General features: G+C 46.1%; 1 long non-coding RNA gene across 2 annotated transcripts; it reads left to right on the top strand.

Annotated features, from left to right (window-relative positions):
- Positions 1–1,278: 1,278 nt before the first annotated feature.
- Positions 1,279–15,253, top strand: LOC144118955 (uncharacterized). 2 transcript variants are annotated; one of them, XR_013312203.1, is made up of 5 exons: positions 1,279–1,467; positions 3,724–3,758; positions 4,979–5,133; positions 7,341–7,394; positions 15,051–15,253. It is a non-coding gene; the product is annotated as an uncharacterized LOC144118955 (long non-coding RNA). The 2 variants fall into 2 exon arrangements; XR_013312204.1 differs by lacking the exon at positions 3,724–3,758.
- The last annotated feature ends 718 nt before the right edge of the window (positions 15,254–15,971 follow it).

The raw sequence follows: 15,971 nt of genomic DNA, 5'->3' as shown, positions 1-15,971 counted from the left end.
GCCTTGGCAACACTAAGTCTTCCTGAGTAGGACTTCAGGGTGCCCACGTCAGGACGTTCAGACGTCCTCAGATAGTATCATACTGGTCCTCAAGCAGTCCAACAAGGATCCATTTTTCCGTCCGTCGCACATACTCACAATTTCTTGAGGACCATGTTTGAGTATTTTTTCAGTACCTCTTCATTATATGTATATATCAAGACCAGCTTTTTTCTTCATGGCAGTGCCGTATTCAATACAAATGTAAGAGAACCTAGCCGAAATATGCTAAAACATGAGGGACAGCACGGGTTTATCAAGACTGTGGAAAAGGTGAGTGGTTCAAAAATCTATGTTGTCCAACCACATCGCCAGCTTGTGATACAAAAGGCCAGGTGTATAAGAAAATATGTCCAAAGATATCTCCTCAAGGCATATATTTTTCGTGGTCACAATGGGTTGCTTCATTACGTCACCTTTGTATACATATAACGTTTATTAAACCTGCAGTTTTTAAATATTGAGCTGAGTGCAAAAGTTAAAACAGATTTGATATCAGTGAAAGTCCGAAATATTATCCTGCAATAGGACGATTGCGTGACATGGAAGAATTTTCATCCCCGAGCCGTCCAGCTAACTCCAAACTGAGGAAATCCTCACGTGGACCTTTAGCCGTCGATGCAGTCAAAGGGTACTCAGAATGTCCTGCTCTGGATCGAGACGTTCTCACCATTTGTGGACGTTGTCAGAATATTTGGTATTCTTTGAGAATGAGCAAGAAGAGGGGAATAATAAAGTCGCCGGAGGAATGTGCCGCTCCTACAAAGGACAACAACGTGCAGTCGAGAGGCGTGCACGGGCGGCTTCCGAGACTGCCGAAGAGAAGGAACACCGACTATCGCAATGAGCCGCTTAATGCAAGAGGAAAGTCGAGGAACATTGCAAGAACACTGGCTTCAACGCGAATTTTCAAACTTCTAAAAAGCTAAACAACGATAAAAGAAGCTAAACAAGGCAAATTGATTCGCGCAACGAACTCGCCCTTACGTCAACCATGAAACTTGAGAAAAAATTTTTTTACGGCCTTGCTCTTTAGGGTGTCAGGGCATCAAAGAAGCGCTAAATATGCGAGACGCACCTTTAAGAGCGAGCATTCCGAATTCTGGCACCACGTTTGCGAATAAAAAGACATTATCAATAAAAGGGCAGTTAAGGAGCATTTTTAGATGCAAGCATAGATCCAGCTTTCGCTGCGGAGAAGAGGAGAAAGACGAGATGTGGTCTCTCGCCTCAGCCCGCCCCTCCAATTCGGCTTGAATTGGATAACCTTGTCAAGCTGGATTCGTCGGCGGATCGTGAGTGGTGGCCGGCGCACGCGGACCTTGGCAGCTCGCTGTCTCTGCTAGGGCCTCGGCTGCCGGACTTCAGCTGTCCCGCTGCAGTAACCGGGTTGCAAAGGCCACTTTAGGGAGCAGCTCCTTCTCCGAGGTGAGCCCGTGCATCTACTGTGTAGATCCACAGGCAGCCCCTACCCGAAGAACTCGAACATCGGCACCTCGTCAATTGCAGATCTGCGTTATGAGCAGCCATTAGTTTCGGTCCTCCTTAGTGCAGCAGCCGATCGTATTGTTCAGCGGAGTAAATTGTATCGGTCAGAAGCGGAAATTATTGGAGGTGACTTGAGTTTTATTGCAGTGAATACCACCTAGACCGAAGATAGGTCCGCCCAACCTCTGTACCATTCTCCGAAACCGATCACTTCCTGTGTAAGCGGGGCTGCCTGATATGAAAACAGCTTTTCTTTAAGATACACTCATCTCCCTCCCAACTTTGCAAGTCAGAAGAACCGCCTTTGTGATCGAATGGCGCCTAACAAAAGATGTCCTTCCTTAGCCACGTTATGTTGTTGACAGAGATTCTGTGTATGGCTTTGTCGCGAAATTATAATCCTCCTTCCATTTGGTGGCACAACTCAAAGGTTTGTGTTTATAGTTTTATGACCTCGGCGCTTTCATATTTCACATGGGTAGTTCGTTGGCGTGCCAATATTGTGAGCAAAGCGACGTACTGCACTGAAAATACCTCTGTAAACCATTTACTTAATGGGACTGTTAAGGCTTACAGCACTGCTAAATAATTCAGACAAAAAAATTAATCTGCTCTGAACGCAGTCCTAGAAATTTTGTGTAAGATATTCACTGTTTAAAGCTTCTTGTGCTTCAAGTTGTGTCCTCCGCTTCCTGTCGACTTGCACCTTCGGGAACTCCTCCTCCTGTACCAAGGGCAGAGGCGGCGCCGTTGTCCCCGGGATCTTAGGTGCCGCATTTTATCTTGTGCACTCAAGGTGTGAGTTAAGGGAGGCGCCACAGATTAACCGTAAGATAAGGGAAGGCGCAAATAGCTAATAAACTTAGTCTAGAGCAAAAGCTGCGCCAGCCTTGACGTGTACGCCCTCTCATTGCGCTCGTGGCAGCCACCATGGCAACGCCCCTTCATAGCGTTCGCTCTAAAAAGGACGGAATAGATGAGATGCTAATGGGGTAACAACCATTTTTCAGATTCCGTGAATTGATCCAGTACCATGATATCTGCTACGGCAGCATTTGAGCCGGTGTTTTAGGATTACATGTCCCGGAAATATTGTTTTGAGATTTTACCGTTTGGTAAAGCAATAACGGCCTTATTTTGTGCCTGTTTCTGTGCTATCATAAAAATCTTTCGATGTGTTGTCACGAAAATCTCGGTTACGCTCCGCCCTTATGTTATGCCTTCGGCCCTTTAAGGCAAAATGAAAGACATGAAACGATACTTGGCAATGCAATTAGGACGCCGCAGATGATTGCCACAAGTTCCTCTCTTCGTTTTATAAAGCGAGGAGAACTTTCATAATAAATATTTTAAATGCGCAGCGACGTATCCCTCGCTGCGCATTTAGAAATAATAAAGTTACGATGTGCATTCCATCATGCAACTCGAGTCAGCCGTTCCCAGCGTCAAAATGCGCCCATTAAAAAGTGTAAATCCTTTAACATTGACGTGGGCACGATAGGACATTCAGCCTCCGACCTGGCGTAGTGTAACATATTTAACTTCTTCAAAGTTTTGCGGTGCACTCCCCCCCATGATAATTAGCCGTTACTCTTACTACTGCTCTCAATGCAGGGATTGTGGGAACAGAGGTACAAAACGGCCCAATGCTACAAGCTTCCGCCCGTCTGCAGAGCAATGTGCTTGTATAAATTCTGATCGGTCTGTCATTATAGTAGCAGAGATATCTGCTTTGAAATTTCTTAATTTCAATCCCAGTGATTGCATATTGACTACAGCATCGGTGTGTCGGCCACATGTTTTTTTTTTCATTTATTTATATCGCTCTTGTAGTCCTCGATGTGCTCGAAATTATTGTTTCTTTGGAAACCCCGGAGACGGTGTATCGTGCAGCGTTTAAACAACGTTTTATGCACCGGCTATATTTGTCTCTCACGCAAGCGCATGTCTTTTCGTTATTGTTTACTTTTTGTTTAGCGCTTTATACTGTTTTAAAGCGTTGAAATCTTTTTCGTCTGACTGCATGATATGCGCTTTTATGATAAGCATCAAATGCCGTTCTCTTCCGCTTTCTCGCGAAGGAAAAAAAAAAGACGCCGTATCCGCACCAGTGAATTTATGAAACGTTGCAAAGTTAACGGCGCTTTATTTTTTCCTGTTGCGACATTTTTTGGCTTCCTCTTTTATATTTTTCAGTGGTAGCGCAACGAAGCAACAGCCATGACAGATCAGTAAGAAAAACCTTTCACTACACTCTCACTTTTGTTTTCCACTTGTTTAGCTCTAAATGCTATCTAAAATGCCGATACACTAGCTGCTTGTCGGGAAACGGAAGAACACATGTGATCGCCAGCTCTAGTGCTGAAACGTAGCCATGAATTAAAAAGAAATCAAGCCCACAATTGTATTATGTATGTAGGAAGCACACAGTAAACGAATGCAAAGAAAGCTTGAAAATAAAGAAATTATCCTTTTTATTGTGCTGTTAATTTATGAAAAATTAGTAGTGTAATCTTTCTATGGCTCAAAGATAATTAATTAGAAAGTATAAGTTAGCAGTGCAAAGTAGTATAAGTCAATGTGTGTCTAACGAGCCCCTTATTTCGCTACCCTTGTCCGCTCAATTGCATTAGTTTTGTTATCAAGAGCAAAACACACAAGATTTCTACTAATTTTAGTATTCCTTAGTTATCTAGTAAAGAAACTCCTCATTACAAGCTGATAATACATAAGCAGACATTTTGTATAATTTCTCGTGCACTGTATTCTAAAAATAGCCAAGAAGGAGTTAACACTCCACAACAGCGCCTACCTAATGCATCGTAGCGCACCTCAGTACCAATTGTAGCAGCTATGATCACTGAGTTTTACGCTTGCTTGGATCAAACAGCCTAATAACACTATTTTCGTCTCTGTTCTAGAGACCCAAAGGAGGGCACAATTTAACTAGCAGCCTCGACAGATGTCCGAACCGAGAAAATGGCTGTCCGCCCCAGTTGTGGGCGCCAGTGGCGGCACGCGGTAATAGCGGGTTTCCTCTCAAACAGAGTTCATGAGGTCGCGCACTTAAGACAATTTTTCTAGTCGAATGCAAATCCCTTTATTGATTCACACTCTTAACCCTCTAATGAGGCTGCTTACAGAGAGGAAAACGAGCCTAACTATAATTCATTTTCATTTTAAACAAAATTCATTCAAGGACAGAATCAGCAGTTACCACACCATTCCTGCCAGAACGTCTACTCTTCTCCTCGGCACCACTCCGCAATTTATTCCACATTTCCAGTTCATCGGTGAAACATAATTCCTGGCGCATATCACTATGTGTTAATATAGGTCTTATCAGGAGTTGTTGGTTGTGAGAGGTGACACCTTGCTCCCATTATGTAACGTGATTGCGCCCTAACTGCGGCATTCGCTGAGTAGCCTTCATCATCCATGTGGTCTACAGGAGTGGGATGAGCGGCATGGAGCCGGGCCCCGGTGAAGGAGGAGGAGCCAGCCGCCCCTGGCTCTCGTCTAAGGGCATCCTGCTGCTCCTCTGCGTCTTCATCATCTGCATGTGCGCCATCATCGGCCTAGTGGTCTACCTGATCATCCTCAAAGGTGAGCCCACATAACTAAAGCAAGGCTCGTTGGTGGGCCTGTTGATATGGCATGTTGAAGGCGATCTTTTACCAGCCAAAAAACAAAGCACACAAAGCAGAACCTTTTCCTGGCTGGAAAAAAAATCTCCAGCATACCTAAAGTACCGCCATTCTTTGAACTTCGCTGCTGGATCACCGACCCTCCGATTTCCTCCTTGCCCGCTTCTCTAATCAGCGCTTGTCCGAGGGATGATTGGCTCCTCCAGTCCTCGCCTTTGGAGATTTGAGCTCAGCAACGTTGTTATCTTTCTTTTTTTGCTCGGCGCCATTTACAAGCCCTGTGGCCTTCTGCCGCAGCTATACCACTGCTGCTAGCAGAGCTTCTCCGCACTCGGTGTTTTCGCTAGCACCGCACAGATGGAGCTTTTGCATGAAACGCCACGTCACTCCCATCTGTTTGATTACAGCCGGTACTGTCAGCATTGAACAGTATTACCGCTGCTCGTACAGATAGCGCGAACTGGTTAGTTTGAGCCTGTTCTGTCACCAGACAGAGCTTTAACGAAGTCTGTGCCTAGCCGTGCATGTAACAGAGTCGCTCATATTGAGGCTGCATGTATCTACAGTCGTGGACAGAAAATTACGAACCACGCTAACGAGGTCGAACTCTTCTGCCGCTTTGAACAGTGAAAATCAGTGTTTTTTATGCTTACGCGAAGAGACCGCGCTTTAGCTCTTCCGCATAAATACAGCGATCATTTATATATCTGGCAGGCAATGCTAGTAATTAAACTCCTAAAGTATTCGGTAAAGAAATAAAAGTGGCTTATTGTGCATCACTCCTGAACTCATGGACTTTTTGGGACTCAAACTGGACAAAGGTTAGAGAAGTATGCCTTCAAACTAATGCACTAGCCGCCTCTTGAGCCTGTTCCTCACCACTAATGCGACGCTGTTAACATTGGTCACAAACTAGTCTTGAACACTGTTTTCGCCACGCTTACCAAAAATCCGAAACCCGCTGAAAACCATTTTTCTGCGCAACCTATGCAATACCTGATAACCACAATCACAAAAATGATGTTAAGATCAGCGCGGAAATACATTTACGAACGTGCAATCCAGATATAAATCATGGCTATTTCATTTATCTCTGAATCCGTTGAGTGGAAACGTCTTTAAACATAGAAGCCAATGTGCGCTGTAGCGTGCGCGTTGAGCGGCTTCAACGTATTTTCCATGTCGCCAGCGTTCTTCTCTAGAAACTTCACTGCCCGTACCAAAGCGTTACAGAGGCGGCTTTTCTTATGGCAAACAGCATCAAATCGCATGCGTGCCGTTTTCTATGCAGTAGCCATAAGGAAGCTAAAATGTAGGAGCGCTCAATGGTGTTAGCCAATCAATGAATATGGTGTCTCACCCGACACTTTCTGCAATTTTTTAAAAAAGTTCTTTGAGTTAGAAGACCACTTTTTTCGGCAAAGCATTGTCAGCGGTGTAATGTTTTAGAGTGCAGCTAAGAAGTACTAATTGAAGGCTGGTTGACTAATACCGAGAGCGAATATTGAAGTTACCCGGCCATTGGCTGGTTGGCAACTGGACCTCACTATTGGCTGGAAATGACTACTATGTGGCGACTGGTGAGGTGTGTCGCAGCACACTGTCAACAGCAGGCGACCGGACTTAGCCGTTGGCCGCCTTTAGCTGGGATATGCAACCAATGATGAGGTTCGGTTGACCCGGGTCACTCTATGCAGACGCTTGAAGCACGCGAGCCTATTTTAGTGACCAATGACAGAGGACCAAACGGACGCGAAATAGCAGTTTTAAAATGCATGGGTTATAGAATACGGCCTCTGGTTCTGAAAAGAGCAAGGAATGAATCTGGATAGGACTACAGCGCGACCACAATAACAACACAAGAACAAGCCGTCTTCTGTATTTTTCTAACGCTGATCTCGTTAGCTAAGCCACACTGCGCCCACTGGTTATTAACCACTTGAATGCACTCCCATTTTCGCGACAAACTGCTTAGCGTGGAGAAATATAAAGGTTTATTAAGCAATTCATATTGTGCGAAATGTAGGCGGCAACTAGTGTGCAGTTTTCTACACCCTTGCCCTAAGCGGTAACACTTTGAGAGTCAAGGCAACCTACAAGTGCTGTTCTCTGGTACCTTTTCTGCTGTTATTGCGACACGCTCATTCTCCTCTCGCTTCTACGCAGGAAAATCGCTACCCGGAGGAGCACCACTAGAGAAAGAGGGGCCGGACCGCTAAAGTAAGTGGCTTGTGAATGGTAGGCGTGAAGGATTGGTCCGCTGTGGCAGAGTGTCTAGCTGGAAACAGTGCAGAATCCACTATGATTTGCCGTCGCGCGATATGCTGCCCTGCCCTTCACCGATTTTGCAATTTTGTTTTCTTAACGCGAAAGCATATAGGACGCATTGACAACAAATCCCGACGTCAGGGATGACCAGTAACAGTGGTCCCAAAAATCCCAGATGGCTTCACAATGGCATCAAAGGAAAATGAAATTTATTTCCGGAATGCAGCCTCGTAGCGTGTGAGAAGGTTTGGGACATAAAACCGCACGTACCATACAATACCATGCCATACCATACCATCCATACTGCACCTAACCGCACGATACCACACCATACCATACCATGCTATGCAGCACTATACCATACCATACCCTGCCGTCCATGCCATACCGTACTATACTGCACGGTACCGTAACGTACCGTACCGTACCATATCATACCATAACATACCGTACCGTACCATACCATACCATACCATATCATATCATAACATACCATGCCATGCCATGCTATGCCATGCCATACCATACCATACCATACCATACCATACCATACCATACCATGAAATGATTTGCCTACGCAGCGCCTCTTCCTATAATTTGCGCCAATGGTCATCATTAAAACGGCCAAAAAAGACTCAACACTCTCGTTACTAACTCAGCTGCACGTCGTGCAAACCAGAGTAACCATGTTAGCAGATTCCGCTACATAAACCCATAAATCCACTAATTGTAGCTATAATATTAATTGCTTTATATGCTTTCCTTAGTAGGAGACTGAACACTACGGTGAAACCGGCTTAAGACATTTTAGAAATCTGTCCATTCCACTCCCAAACAAATGTCATAATGCTAAAAGAAACAAGCGGGTGGAAGTTAGCATCTCATTTTGTTGTGAAATGCTGGACGACATAATAAAAGAGCTTACATGCATACATATAAATTAATAATTACATCCAGAAACCTACCTGCTGTGATGGCTTAGTGTTTGCGGTGTTCGGCAGCTGAGCGGGCGTTTGCAGGCTCGAAACCCGTCCGCGTTGGCCGCATTGCGATGGAGGCCAAATAAGAAAACTTGTGTTTGCTGTGTGATTTGAGCTCAGGTTAAAGAACCTCAGATAGCCAAAAAAATAGGAAGCCCACAGCTGCGGCATCTCTTATGCCCCATATTCAGCTTTGGCCTATTAATCCTAATAACACCGTACGATGCCATTCAGAAACCTTTTAATGAAGTTCCCAACTGAACAATGCATAAGGGTAGACGGAGCGTAGTGGCGAAAGAGGGTGGCGTGAAATTTAGTATCGTGTTGCTGTGTAATTTTAAAGTTCTCGAGTCAGACACAGACAAAAAAAATTCGGTAGAGAAACTTAAGACTCCTTGCATGCGGGAATGCGAAAGGATTACAAACACTGTCGTGCTTCTTCAGCGTTAGCGTATTCGCGGGGACGGCCACGTTTCACTTCGGGTGGTGCCGATGTCGAACCTGTTAATCTTGATGGTTCACTGTTCGTTGCACAAGCACACACAAGCGGCCACAGTAAAATGCAGCAACGGTGTACGGTGTACTCAAACACGCGTATGACACCACTCGCAACGCTGTAGGACGAAGGGATGCATCACAGTTTTGATACAAAAGTGTGCGACGACATACCATAGAAGTCATATACGTCGTCAGTTCGAATCCCTGTCGCGAGCTAGCTTTCAACTTCACTGGCACCTGTAAGCTATATGCAACGAGACATCGCATGACACCATCCGGAACGCTGTACGACAAACTGTTGAGCCGCAATTTTGATACGCGAACGTCGTGAACTCTAGATGAAAGTCAGCAAGTGGTGGTGCTCTGCTTGCTGTGTGACTCATACGGTCGTTTAATGACGTCAACCTATTTCTCTTGCCATCGCTGGGATTTGCTGATCCATCTGTGAGTACACATATGCGCGCCGCCGCCTTTTCTCCTAATTGGTCTAGCAATGCTTTCGCATTTTTAATGCACAACCAATTGGGTCATGAATCTATTCATCCGCGGTGCGTGGGGATTCAGTGCTTAGCGTTTTAAGTGCCGCTGCTGAGGGTTCTGAACGCCAACCATAAAGTGTAAATGAGTCGTATGCTGCATAGAAGCAGTAGGGCTCTGTGCAATGTTCCTCGTGTCACGTAGGAGCATTGAACGCATCCATCGTTGGTTAAAATATCGTTCAAATTCCAACTATACACCACCCAATGGACTGCCTCCCTACCACTGGTTCTGCTCAGCCTCCGTGCTACACTGAAACGAGATCGTCGTTGCACTCCGGCAGAACTTGTCTTCTCCTCGTCCCTGCGACTTCCTGGTGAATTTCTCGAATCTACTGATCGTCTACAAGTTCCGACCCTACCGATTACGTGACGCAGCTCCGCTAACTTTTCCGCCATCTCACAGCGCCGCATCTCCGATGACAGTCTCGACCATCTTCACAAGTTCCATCCGAACTAGTGACTTGCACGCACGTCTTCGTTCGCCGAGACTCTGTACGCAAGCCGCTTCAGCGCCACTACGACGGTTCCTTTCCTGTATTCGAAAGAAGACTGAAGTTCTTCATCGTCGTCATTCATGAGCGCACTGCCACAATTTCAATCGACCGCTTGAAGCCAGCCTTCACAGCGGACGCCCCGCCCACTGGGCCTTCATGTGTGCATAGCTGGGCTTACCATGGTGTTTCTGATATATACATATACAAGCATGCATATATATATATATATATATATATATATATATATATATATATATATATATATATATATATATATATATATATATATATATATATATACGCACACACACAAGCTATACCGCCACCGCGCTCCTTCAAATGAGGGCTCGCCGGCTGAATGAAGTTTGGGCTAAAAACACGGATTTCATTCCAAAGACACCGCTCTTGTACAAGGCGGAAAATCGGGCCAGGACTAAGAAAGGGCGCCCGGGTTGACAAGAAAGATCACACGCCGCCGTCAGTGATCTCGAATCGCGTTGCATGTGGATGTGCACCGGCGGGAACGGTGCTGGAAAGTAAGATGATACCAGCACATAGGTAAGGTGCACAAGCTTGGGCCGCCCGGGGAGGAAGAACCTCAGCCAGGACGGAGGAGCAACCGCGCTGGCCATGTTAGGACGTGCGCAGGGCGCTGAGAGAAGCGGCGAGATGGTCGGTCCGGGCCTCAAGCTGGGACATGGTGGAGGACTCTGTTGTGGTATTGAAGGCGGCGACAGAAGGAGAATGCGCGTCGTGGACTCGATCAGCTAACTTGGGCGAGGCGATCGAGGGGCACGTCCCTGCAGCAGCCATGACGAGGCGGGTATACTGCGGCAACCGCTGCAGGAATAACTCTCTCAACCACACAACGTTGGATACGACGTTGCTTTCTCCCAGGAGCTGCCGCGTGCTATTGAGGAGCTGGGAGGGGCGGCTTGCTCCAAGCTCTTCGCCAGTGAGCAGGGGCTCAAGGCGCGCGCTCTCGGATGCTGTGGTGCGTTCCAGCATGCTCTGCTTGAGGTGCTAGTAAGAGGCATCATCCAGGGGTCCAGAGATAACAATAAATTCTTTATTGGTGCAATGTCTTGGTACCGTCTTTCCGAAAATAACCAGGCTAGCATGAACGGCCCGGGAGGGGGAGCGCGGTCGTGAGATGGCATCGCGTTCGACGACATTTGGAGGCGAGCCCTTATTCGGAGATCACAGCTGATGACGTTGCTTTGCGCCTTCATGCACACGTGTTTGTGATCCACGCAGCGATCGTGATGACGCAAAGCAAAGTGGTAACAGGCTTTGGTGAGAGACTTTGTTGACGCGACTCCGTCGTCATAGCTTAGAAGCTCTTTCGCATCAAAACAGTGGGTATATTCAACAGATAAGAATACACTCGTCTTTTTCCGACAACTTTTCCTTGCGCACTGGCCGCTCCGTCGACTGTCCTTTTCACACGTGCACACACACCGAAGCTCCCTCCCTCCCTCTCCCTTGCCTGACACTGTCCGTGTTCTGACCCCACATGTCCATCTTGGCCTTCGTCTTCGGGCTCGGGGAGAGGATATGTTTACTGGCTTGAACTTGCAGAGTAGGCCGTGGTGCTGACCCAGTGTTGACCCCGTCGCTTCCGTCGGCGTTTCTTTGAGCTTCTCTCGGATGCATCCGTTTTCTCGCGAGAGAGCTCCGGCTTCTAGCTGTTCTCTTACCTTCTTTGGGATCTTCTGTTTTTCCCGGTATCAGGCCACTGCATTTTTTCCCGCTTCTTTGTGTAGTTGATGTTTCTTATATCTTTTCTTTACAAGCAGTACGTGCGTGCAGCAGAGATAGCGTGGAAGAGACAGAGACCGAAACGGTATTCTTAAAGGGAAACGACACAAAATTGGGGCATGAAGTACAGTGATACTCTCAATTAAAGAAAAAATAGCCGCATTCGTAAACATAGCCGCCGAGTCAGCTGTTTGTGTCACTTTCTTACGCCTAACGCGTTACTTGTCCGGGTATTTGCAGAACACGTCGGTTGACATGAACTTCGCGTTAGACTATGTAGACCTCGTTTTGTGTGGGATGAAAAGAATGGCTGCTAATTCTGAGGAGTAGTTTCACAAAATATTCTCTGTATGCCAAAAGACAGCGGCTGATTTTGGTGTAGGCTCGGATATGCCGCGAGTGGTTGACTCTCAGAAGCATCGGGCTAATTACTATTATACTTCAACTGAGGAATACAATAGGCGAGCGACGTTTATACCTTACATGGACAATCTCATAGATTTTCTTCAGCGCTGCTTTGAAAACCACAGGGAAACTTTAAGTAGTTTGCAGTTTGTTCTACCAACACACGTTTCTAAAGGGAAGTTTGAGTCCGTGCAGCCAGCTATTGATTTTCACATACAGGACATGCAGACAACGCATGTTTCTGCGCTAAGGGGAGAGTGGCAGATGTGGAAAGCACAATGGGAAGCAACAGGAGTAGTGAGACGCTGCACTACGCAACTGACGCATTAATTAACGTCGGCAACGTCCTAATTACGGATGTTCATGCACTCTTGAAGATTTTAACAACGGTGCCAATGACTAGCGCCGCCGCAGACCGCAGTTTCTCTACATTAAAGAGCAACACATACCTTCGGGACCGAACAGGTGAAGAGCGCCTTAGCGGGTTAGCCCTGATGTCAATTCTTCGGGCTCCGTTTAGCGTTGACGTAATTATTTCGGCATATATTGCGAAATCACGGCGACTTTGGATTTCAGCGCGAAAAAATGATATTGCAATCCAAACAAGAAGTAGAATTTGCTGAAGGAAAAAGGGGAAACACCATCATATATAGCGGTTTTTGAGATTTATATTTGCCACTCACATAATGGTGTGGTAGTGCTGATGCTAATGCTTATTTGTGGCAGCGCATACATCGCTGAGGTGTCCCTTCTGAGTTGCGATTATTTGTGTGCAATGGTGTTGTGTATTTGTTTCGTCGTTTAAATTGTAAGCTGTGTATTTAATTTTCACGGTACATATATGCTTCGTACAAGCTGCTTCTGTGTAACTAGCATTGGTAGTAGAAAAGTTGCATACAATGCCTCACTGAAATGAAGCTCTGTTTTTTGTTTCTTTCCTTTACCATTACAACTTTAATGAAGCCAGATTAAACAATTGGTTACCATTATGTGTGAAGTCAAATAGAAGATATGTGTTTTGTAGTGGACGTTTTTCTATTTACTTTAGCTTTTTTCATCTGAGTGTATATACGACCATGTTGTATTGAACGGTTGCCGAGGATGAAAATTCGCCTGTGTGCGCCACTTTAGTGAGGGGCATTCCACACATGCGAACCAGACAAACTTTAATTTATTCACACTTGCTTTAGAAACAATATTCCTTTCCCGCAGTGTTAAAAGAAAATTTTGTTCAGTTGCACCCCTACCCTCCCCCCCCCCCCCCCCCAAAAAAAAAAAAATTCTGGCTACGTGCCTGCTGCCCGTGCTTGGCTTGTGCCACGAGCATGCTCCGCTCCCCTTTATTTTTATTTTCTGCCAAATTGCGTAGCAGGCACCAAGCCTCGAGCTGGGAGCGCCGAACTGAGCATTACCGCGTTTCGGCGTCGGTGGGCGCCACAACGGGGCTCCGATTCCATGGCCAGGACGGATTTTTCTTCATCTACGATGTTTCTGGGAAGGCTGTATAGCGTTTCTTCGTGGATCAATGGCTGTGCTTCGATGAGTGCCAATGAGTGTTTCTACCTTAATATTTCAAATCTACGCCACCTTTGGGGATTGCCCTGAATGCGTACATTGGAGTTAGAGGCACGTGCAAAAGAATAAGGTCGATGGAACCACTTAATTAATGCGATGACGTTAAGCAGAAACCCCAGCGTCGTTGACTGTAAGGGAAAAATCCAAGAAATACTCCCAGCAAAGCAACCTAAGCGGCAGTCGTGCACCTGTGTCATATAACCTTTTGGCGTCATCACGGCCTGCCCACCGGATATTGAACAAAGTGCCCATCGTGGCAGGCGGCATTTAAATGAATGATTGGTCGCTCGGCAAGAGCAACCTGGGTCGCACAAGGCCCACCGCTGGGAGCACCTGCCATCGCAGGGCAGTGGCGCATCGCTTAACCGCTGCACCACTGCGCCAGGAGTGGTATGAACACTACCAGCGTCGTGTGAATGTTAAGTGGAGAATGACCAATTCTTCATATATGCTATCACGTCATACCCTTAGGGCACACATTAAGTATCGCTCCAATTTTTTTTCATTCTCTTAATGTTTTGCAGACAAACATCTAAGCACTCTGGGATGTCATGCATCGAGAGCAGTAATTAATCGAATTAGAAAGTCACGATTGTGAGAATGCACTGCATCGACAATGTGATGGCTTTATGGGACTCAGTGCACGTCGCCATATCTGCCCTGTCTCAAAATATTTGCTGCAGCTCTCTCGGAAACAAGCGCCACTTGAAACCTTTTTGAGGTAGCAGGGGTAGCAAATGTAGCGCATATAAATACTAGGCTGGAAGGATTCCCAAGCTGCCATCGATTTCTTCGCGGTCCCCATTTCTTTTGTGCATTTGTAGTCAGGTTTGCTCTCTTATTGAGACTGCGATTTTGTCTGCTTCCAAAAGTATCTATGGCCATAAGTTTTTTATCGCAGATAACGTTTAAAGTTTTCTAAAAATTTTTTAATATTCCCTTTTAGTTTATGCGCAATTTTACACTGACAATTCTAAAAGGTGTAAAATTCTCCTCATGAAACATAACCAGCAAGCATTTTAACATCAGTGTTGGGATGTGAACACCACTTGTCGCTTGTTTCCTTACTACGTTATTCGTTGGCTATGGGGTTGCCCTTGCGTGACGACTATGCGGAAGCTCAGCCTACAGAAACCTTTTTTTATAGCGCATGGTGTGCTATTTGAAGCATATCTTGTAACACTACGGGACTAATCACCGCAACCTGCACTCTTCCGCACCTCGAAGTCTTTTTATGCGGTGGATGTTGTGGAGAAAAGTACATTAAAAATTTAATTAGCAAACTTCATGCCTCGTGAATTCATTACAGAGCAAGCTTGCGTAATGTACTCTGACGCTAACATCTCTTCGCTGCAGGTCGGATGTCCGCAGGCGACGGAGCTTGGCCGCTCTTCTGCTATCTCATGAGATGAAAGGCCAAGTGTCTTGGGCATGCCACTGCCGCCGTCGTAAAATGCATTGGCCTATGGCCTGCGAACGCTGGTCGCCTGTGCATGTGGAGCGCTTCTCCGGTTCCAGGACGGCACCTCTCGGAGAGTAATAAAACGATGCTTTCCGAAGCGCGGCGGTTGGCACAGTTCACAGGCTAACCAACGCGTTTGGTGGTAACGTTTGGGACACTATGGCTGCCGAATTCAATTAGATGCCGAGGAATCCCTCAAGCTGGACAGTGTGTCTTTGTATGTAAGTACGAACAATGGCAAGCCGGCAATAGCAGTATCCTTGTTATTATAGCTACCGATGCATACGCGACAAACCCGCGATAAAGTTTCTTGTCACCCTACTCTGTGCGATATTTGCAATAAAATAATTCGTCTATGCTCTTCGTTACCTACAAACACTAAATTTTACGATAATGATGAAAATCTGGAGCCTCTTATGCAACTTTTAATTTAGTTATCATTTCATTTAGTCGTGACATAAGTGTGGGGAAGCAAATTACCAACAATAGGCTGAACTCTTGAAGCCGCGCAGCCTCAGTTAGCTACCCTTCGGCTGCAAGCAGACAGTTTTTTGCTCAATAATTTCGAAAATCATCAGGCACGTGCATCATAGTGCATCTTCAATCATCGTCTTCAGCGCTCACACTCAATTGCGGCATCGGCACGGTTCTGTGACGACCAGCTGCGCGCCATCCGCAACTACATACGTCACAGGGAGCCGCAGGGTATTGCTGTGCATCAGATGCAGCAAGATTTCAAACATGGCCGTTATAAATATTTCTAATAAGGTACGTAATTACGCGGGGAGAAGGCGTATGACATGCAAAGAGCGTAA

This window comes from Amblyomma americanum, chromosome 2 (genome assembly GCF_052857255.1).
Source record: "Amblyomma americanum isolate KBUSLIRL-KWMA chromosome 2, ASM5285725v1, whole genome shotgun sequence".
Lineage (NCBI taxonomy): Eukaryota > Metazoa > Arthropoda > Arachnida > Ixodida > Ixodidae > Amblyomma > Amblyomma americanum.
This window is presented reverse-complemented; position numbering and strand designations above follow the sequence as displayed.